This window comes from Camellia sinensis, chromosome 3 (genome assembly GCF_055761805.1).
Source record: "Camellia sinensis isolate YWXY chromosome 3, ASM5576180v1, whole genome shotgun sequence".
Taxonomy (NCBI): Eukaryota; Viridiplantae; Streptophyta; class Magnoliopsida; order Ericales; family Theaceae; genus Camellia; species Camellia sinensis.
The window spans coordinates 200824157-200832503 of record NC_138963.1 but is presented as its reverse complement, the minus strand read 5'-3'; the positions used below and the strand labels follow the sequence as shown (position 1 = coordinate 200832503).

The following is an 8347-nucleotide window of genomic DNA, read 5'->3' as shown; positions in this document are numbered from 1 at the left end:
CTCTCTATTTATAGGGAATGTTAAATGTAATATATGAAGAGGGAAATGAAGCATAGATTTAAACACGTGGGTGTGTTGAAAGCGGGGGATAGTGGTGGTGAGGTGTGCAGACACCTCAAAATTTTTTTAATGTTTTGGGGAATCAACGAGGGAGCTTCCTATCTAAAAAAAAAAAAATGAGGGAGCTTCAAAATATGGTTGCAGGAAACAACACAAGTTCAACAGAAATACCAGAATGTTAGTCCAACTTTGAATCTCATTCTTAAATTAACATTTAACATAATTAAAAAGGAGGAGAATCCACTGTTCAGGAGCAATTTTGAAAAGTTATTAAACAAAACTAAAAAAGTTTATGTTTTTAACTATTACTATTTATTAAAATTATTATTTTTTTATAAATTTTTTCTAACACATCATTGGTGTGTAATTTCCCATTAGAGAAAGAGAAAGAGCATTTCCTTTCCTTTCCTTCCTTTCCTTTTGATCTTTTGAAACTTTTCAAGGGTTTCCCACTGGAGGGTTGCGTAACGAGATCCTAAAAGTTGTATCAAATTTTCTAGAGTATCTTGTAGGGGTGTGGAATCTATACCGTGGTGATTTCATGTAGATCTCACCCTCTGAGATATTTGATAAAATTTTTAAAATTTTTAGCATTATTCCGTAGAAAAAATGCTAGAGATCTCGAAAATTGTACTAAATATTTTACCAAATGTCTCATATGAGTGTCTCACACACTCATGTAAGACATTTGATAAAAAAATTAGTAAAACTTTTAGAATCTCTACCACTACTTAGCAAGAAAAATACTAGAGACTCAAAAGTTTTACCAAATGTCTCACGGTAAAACTTTTGAGATCTCTAGTATTACTCGGCAGGAAAAATGCTAGAGACTTCAAAAATTTTATCAAATATCTCACATGGATATGAAACTCATATAGGATCACAAATTATGAGTCTCATGTCCATATAAAATATTTAATAAAAAATTTAATACAATTTTTGACATCTTTAATATTTTTCCTGCGTAAATGCGGACGTATACAACACTTGCGTAAATGCGGACGTAAAACAACACTGAAAAGGCAACATGAGGGTTCGGGGTGTGGAACCATAAACAAAGCGCACTACTACAGTTCGCTGAAAAAAGCCACAGCATTATCAGTGGCTCTTGCATACGGAATTGAATAAGCGTACCAATTTACTAATTTTTAACTCAAATACACACTTATAATGGCGAATGGATGGGATCCGAGGTGCCAGCGTTGCTCTGATTTAATCCGGCACCTCAGGCTTCCTTTGGCATGAACTATTTTAATTAAATTAATCAATAAAAATAAAATAAATCATAATAATTAATAAAATAAAATATTACATTTAAATCATAATAATTAATAAAATAAAATATTGCATTTAAATCATAATAATTATATTTTTTCTCATATAACTATCAAATCAACTGCAAAAAAAAAAAAAACAAAACAAAACAAAAAGTCAAAAATTATTTCAAACATAACTTTTTTTAGCCAAATTAAAATAGTTAAAAAGTCAAAAAATGACAAATTACACTAACAGTTTCTATATTTTGAGACTTGTGTCACTTTGGTCCATGAGTTTTCAATTATGACACATTTAACCCTGAATTTTGAATCTTATTCCAAATAAGGACAATTGAAGATATCATTATTTAATTTCAAGAGCTAAATCGTCAACTTGATAAAAATGAATGTCAAAAAAATATTATTGAATTTTTAAAAATTATTTCTACACACTAAAGATAAAATTATGAAAAATTGATATATATTTTAAACATTTATTTATTTATTTTAATTAATTTTTACTATGTATTTTGATGATGATCATGTAATGGGTGGTCGTTTTTATTTTTATTAAATTAGTTTATATTTTTTCAAATGTCAAATATGGCAACAACTTTAATATTATTATTAAAACAATCCATTAAATCAAAAAATTCAAAACTAAAAACATTTCATATATTAAATATATCGAGTACACATTAAAATTCTAACAACCACCCATTATATAATCATCATCCAAACACATAATAAAAATTAATTTGGTAAAAAAATAAATAAATAAATATTTGAAAAGATTTATCAATTTTACATAATTTTATCTTTTGTGAGTAGAAATAATTTTTAAAAATTTAAAAATATTTAGTTGGCATTTATTTTTATCAAATTAGTTTATATTTCATCGAATTGACGATTTTGCTCTTGAAATTAAGTAATAATATTTTCAATTGTTCTTATTTGAAACAAGATTCAAAATTCATGGTCCAATGTGTCACAATTGAAAAGTCAAAGATTAAAGTAATACGAATCCCAAATCATAGAGACCATTAGTGTAATTCACCCATCAAAAAAATCAAACTAAATTAACTCATCCCAAATGAGAGCGGACAGCTTAGTTGAACCATTTCGCATGCATAACACACCATTGATTTTATTTTATATTTGTCTGGTTAATTAAAATCACTTATGCATGATATTAATTAAAATCTACTGGTTGAATTGGTTTGGTTTGGTTTTTTTAATATTTTAGTTCAATTTTGGGTCCAATAGAATTGGTTCGATTCTTGATTTAAATCATGTCTAAATTAAGCTAACCCAAAATCTGAAACTTTATATATATTACATAAAATTATTTTTTTACTAATTTGTTTTCATATAATTAGTAAAAAGTAAATATTAAAATGGATATATATTTTTTTTAATCAGAATATTAAAGTAGATATTGTTCCACACTACTACAAATATAGATAAAGATCACACTTTTTTGGTGTGATGTATGTTTTTTAATCACACCTTTTAAGTTTTATTAAAGTGTGGTCTTTAGGAGTGTGATTAAAAATGGTCATTTTTAATCACACTTTTTAAGTGTCATTAAAAAATGCTTTCATCACATCTTTTAAGTGTGATTAATAATATTTAGATCACACCTTTTAAATGTGATTAAAAACATTTAGATCACACCTTTTAAGTGTGGTTAAAAATATTTAGATCACACCTTTTAAGTGTGATTAAAAACATTTAGATCACACCTTTTAAGTGTGATTAAAAACTTTAGATCACACATTTTAAGTGTGATTAAAAACATTTAGATCACACCTTTTAAGTGTGGTTAAAAACATTTAGATCACACCTTTTAAGTGTGATTAAAAACTTTAGATCACACCTTTTAAGTGTGATTAAAAACATTTAGATCACATCTTTTAAGTGTGATTAATAACTAATAAAATCAGTGATTAAAAAAAATTGACATATTTAAAGAATAATCAATATTATTTTTGCACGCGCATTTGAATAATGTAATACACACTATATACTATATTTTGAATCACAACCATATATTGAATGAAATAATATCATATATTTCATAAATGAAAGTTAAATGTTTAAAAGTATATACAAAGAAATTAATAATAAAAAAATTAACTGTGATTACATACATTAAAAAATAAAAAATAAAAAACTTAAAAAAAAGTAAGTTCTTGAATTCTTTGACCATATTTTGCATCTCTCCAAGAAATTTCTGACCTGAAAAATAAAAAAACAAATTAATTTAAAAACCGCCAGAAGCATATGAATAAACTTACTAATTAATTTATAAACTTACATTTAGATCACACCAAAAATAATGTAATTTATCCAGTTGTTAAATTGCCCCAATCCTTTCCCCACAGCCACCAAAAATGACATAATTATTTTGATTCTCCACACATAGTATAAAGCTACAAAACATATTGATACCCTTGTAGAAGCCAAAATAAATCATCAAGGCATGAATGATTTCAAACTTTCTTAAGCTAGAATAATTTAATAATAAAACAAAAAAGTGATCTAAAACTCAAGATATGCACTTGTAGAAAATGACAATATTATTTGAGAAACAAGACATTTAATAAAAGATTAGATACTAAGCACGACATAACAAAGAGAGTAGGGGTAATATGTATACATCCACTCACTTATAGATCAACGTATTGTGCTAGTCTAAAACAATACAGTCTACACCATTCAAGTTTTTTCGGTGTCACTTATAGACCCACTCACTTCTCTCAAATTATTTCCCAGCAAAATACACATTAAACTCCCCTTGCTATTTTTTTGCTTCTTCAGAATCTTTGCTAATTGAATCTAGGTGTGAAATGATATACATAAAACTATGACAAACTCTAGTTCTATCAAACCTTATGAACAAAGTTTCCTTATATATGCCTAAAACACAAAATTATGAAACACCAAACATAAGCAAAATTAAAGCAATTATAGCAATTATAGTCCATTTCATTCCATATTACACCAAACATAAGCAAAATTATGAAAATCAGATTCCAAAGTAGCAAAACCAAACAATACCAAACAATGTCATTGAAATCTCAAGTTCATTTTATTTGATACAAGACACCAAAAACACTAGTCGAAATTGTAAAATGAAGATCTCTCTTTTATGACCAAACTTGTGGAACAAAAGTGAAAAATAAACAAGTAACATAACAGAGCAAAATTAAAGCAATTATAGCAATTATAGTCCATTTCTAAACCTTTTTTTCTCCTATTTTGTCAATCTTTATTTTGGACCTTTTTAATAAAATATTGAATTCCTTTAAACAGATTCAGATTAATAAAATATTAATAAAATATAAAATACAGTCACAGATTCATGTTAACAACACAAAGATTGATGATTTCCCTTGCATTTCTACCCATTTTTATAGATGTTAAAAGTATCCCAATTTTTACCCATTTTTATAGATGTTAAAAGTATCTTATGATACACAATATGATACAATACTCAACTCAGAAAAATAGAAAAACAATACTCAATTCGTATCCCAATTTGACAACTATGGAAATGATATTTACAACTAAGATTTTTTCCTACATACTTTCATCATATTCTTTTCCTCATTGTTTTCCATGTTAACAACACAAAGATTGATGATTTCCCTTGCATTTCCTTTTCCTTTTCCTCAAAAAATTGATGAGCCAAACAGAGGATTAGTAATCGTATCCGAGGACGGACAATCACGAATAATTTTGCAGATTGGCAAAATTATTCCAAAGCATGATTTTACTAAAGAAGAAAAATAGCACAGAATTTTGTAATAGGTCATGAAACATAAGCAATCTTGAGTAATTGATAGAGAAGCTTATGGCTACCTTACAGAACCGATATTTCTTTTCTCCTGGGCCAAAAATGATATCTTTCACAACTTTATTCCCATCAGATTCCTATTCATGTCATACAATCAATTCCAACGATATGAGATACAAAGATAATGAGAAAAGTACACAGTCTAATGTCAAATAAAAATAATAAAAACAGTAATGATAAGCAAATATATAAAATATCAAAACAAAATATGTACCAGTACTAGATTATACAAGCCCAACAGAAACAAACCAAACCCCTATTTTGACCATCCACTAGTTCTTTTGATCACCAGTGGTCTGAATGAACTTGATGTGGAAATGTAGTAATTTTCCTCATCAAAGAAATTTCATTTGGTTTAGTGTCATAGGCCTGCCAATTTAAACTGGAAATTTTCCTCTTATCAAATAATGTCACTAACTGCAATAAAATGATATTACTTTCTCTGCAATAGGAATGATTAGGCAAGGGCTCAAATTTCTACTATGTACAAAACGAAGAAAACAAAACTTTCATAATGTACAGCAATTCGTGTTACATAAAACAAAATCATACATTTAAGATTGCAGCAATCTGACCCCAAAACAAAGGTACCTCACAATGCTGAGGGATAAAATCAACTAATCTTGTTTCTTAGGCATTTGAGTTTCTAGCATTTCTTTCTTCAATATCCCTGCTAGTTCATCATTCCCTTGTTTTGAGTTTCTAGCATTTTCTTAGGCATTACATGAAGATTGGCTTTAGAAACAGTTAATCATTGGGGGGGGAGGGGGGGAATTTGGGGAAATCCTCTCTAATAATAGCGGGGTAGGGTGGGTTTCCATTGGGTACGGATTTAATTGCCATCCATAATTCTACCCAAAAGATTCCACCAATGAATCTCCTTCATCAACAAAATCAACAAAAAATAACTATCTACTATGTAGACAATTCAACAACAAAAAAGTAGCATGATTTAAAGACGACTGATTAAGTTGCCATTTCTTTGTAGACAACATGTGCATGACTGGGGATTATTCGATATCAAACCAATAACCCATCTTGTGCAAGTCACTATCTCGAGTACAAATGCAATGTATGTTTTTAGTAATTTCTCTAAGAACGTAATGAAAATGAACTCTTATGATTAGATGGATTAAAAAAATGATGCATTATTGTTAGAACTTACATCGTTCCTGCCACACGGGTACTGACATGAGTCATGTTGGCTGGGATAAGTTTTGGTAGACCAAAATCTGAAATTTTGGGTGTCAAGTCTTTGTCGAGGAGAATATTGCTAGTTTTGATATCTCGATGAACGATATGTGGTCGCACTTCCTCATGAAGAATAGCAAACTTACCAGCAACATAGCACACCAGAGACCATCATAGCAGCAACCATGCTCAGACCACCCTCAGCCATTGACACAGATTCCAGTGAACACTGCTTCCATATGAAGAATACATCTAATTAAACAAGCTGACATATGCATAGCTCAGCTCCCATTCCTAATGCAATATTGAACCTGCTGCCATGTCATGATCCTTGCTCCATTTAGCAGCAACTAAAAGTGATAACTCAGAGCCCACCCAGCAACGGGGCAGCCTCCTTATAAGCCCAGAGAACTCGAGGCCAATCCACAGCAATAGACAACAATATCACCAACCTCAAGGCCACACTCCAAAACAGCATGTCAATTTAGTATCAGTTAGGTAAAACAGCATGTAAATCCAAATCTTTTAGAAGAAAAATTCCAATAAATATTAGAAAATATAAAGTAATTAGTTTGTAGTTAATAACATTTCTATAAGGGAGAAAAAAGAAAAATTTTAGACTTAAATTCATATACAACAAATTAGATATTAGCATATTCCTATCGATGTGTATTTTTAATAGAAGCCACTGAAGTCAAGGAGCATTTAACCAAAAAATAACATGATATGCAAAACTTCTGCACCTGCTTTCACTTTTTCTCCCCCCCCCCCAAGGTTAGGCTCCAAACCTTCAACCCAATGCTTTTTGAAAAGGCAGAAGGATAACAATTTCTCATTTGCAAAATTCAAGAATAGGAACATTGTTACAGTTGAAAGTCAATCATGTCACATAACAAACAGAGGCCTGGTTTCAAAAAATTAAGCCTTAACATGCCTAAGAAAGTTAATCAAAACTAACAAGTAAATGACAACAACATACTGACAGTCTAGCAAGCGCAATGATTTCAGCTTATGGATGACATATAAGTGGTAATTTGGCTTCTTTGTGATATTATTATCAAGAAGACTAAGAAACTGCAGCTTAGGGAGTGATGCAAGAGGATCAATCTCAACCAAATTCGTTAGTTGATTGTTAGTGAGAACCAAAGTATGCAACTTGGGCAAGAACTCTGCAAATCCACAAAACAAGCTTATGTTTGCTGAATAAGCATTATATTTTGTGATTTATTCACATTTTTATTTCACCAAACTTTTCATCTCCTTGGTGATTTCTCATATATAACATGATAAGCTTCAAATATAGCCATTTTCTTTATATATATATCTATACACAAGATCCATAGGATTGCACCTGCCCATTGATAGTGAGTATCCTGTGGAGGCCAAATGGCCCATTTCACTAGCATAGAAAATGAAGGTAGAAACATTATCAGTTATGTACAACTATTTAGATTTTTTAATAATGTTTTCATTTTTCCATTTCAAAATTATGAGTCATTCAGATAATGGCATCTAATTTAATAACTATTCATTTTGTTTTTTGCTATTTATGAAATAAAGAAGTCCATGTTACTCAAGGAGAAACAAAACAGAGCTGAAGCCAGCCATACATGAACAATTGATGCTATCACATCTTAAGTCTAAATGGCCCATTAATTCCACTCCCACAGGTCAACTACCCCTAGACCACACACAAAAAGCACTAAAAAAATGTACAATTCATAGCTCTAAACCCCACCAATTCATAGCCCTCGTATAACTACTATTTTTTCCCGTTTGCATAGAGAAATTGAAACTCGACGCAAGGAGAGAAAGGAATTCATAGAAATTAAGTGAGGTGTTCACTTGTAATAATAGTATAGAGATATAGATAGATATGTATTAAAATAACACCCACAAGAAAACAATATAAAAGCATAGGAAGAGCCAGCCATTCTTAGTGGCATTTTATCAAGCTCCTAGGAGGCATAAATAACAT

General features: G+C 29.8%; 1 long non-coding RNA gene across 1 annotated transcript; it reads right to left on the bottom strand.

The window, feature by feature from the left end:
- Positions 1 to 3368: 3368 nt before the first annotated feature.
- Positions 3369 to 7550, bottom strand: LOC145823033 (uncharacterized). Its single transcript, XR_014365098.1, has 3 exons — positions 6344 to 7550; positions 5184 to 5255; positions 3369 to 3557 (listed from the first exon to the last, which is right to left on the bottom strand). It is a non-coding gene; the product is annotated as an uncharacterized LOC145823033 (long non-coding RNA).
- Between the last annotated feature and the right edge of the window lie 797 nt (positions 7551 to 8347).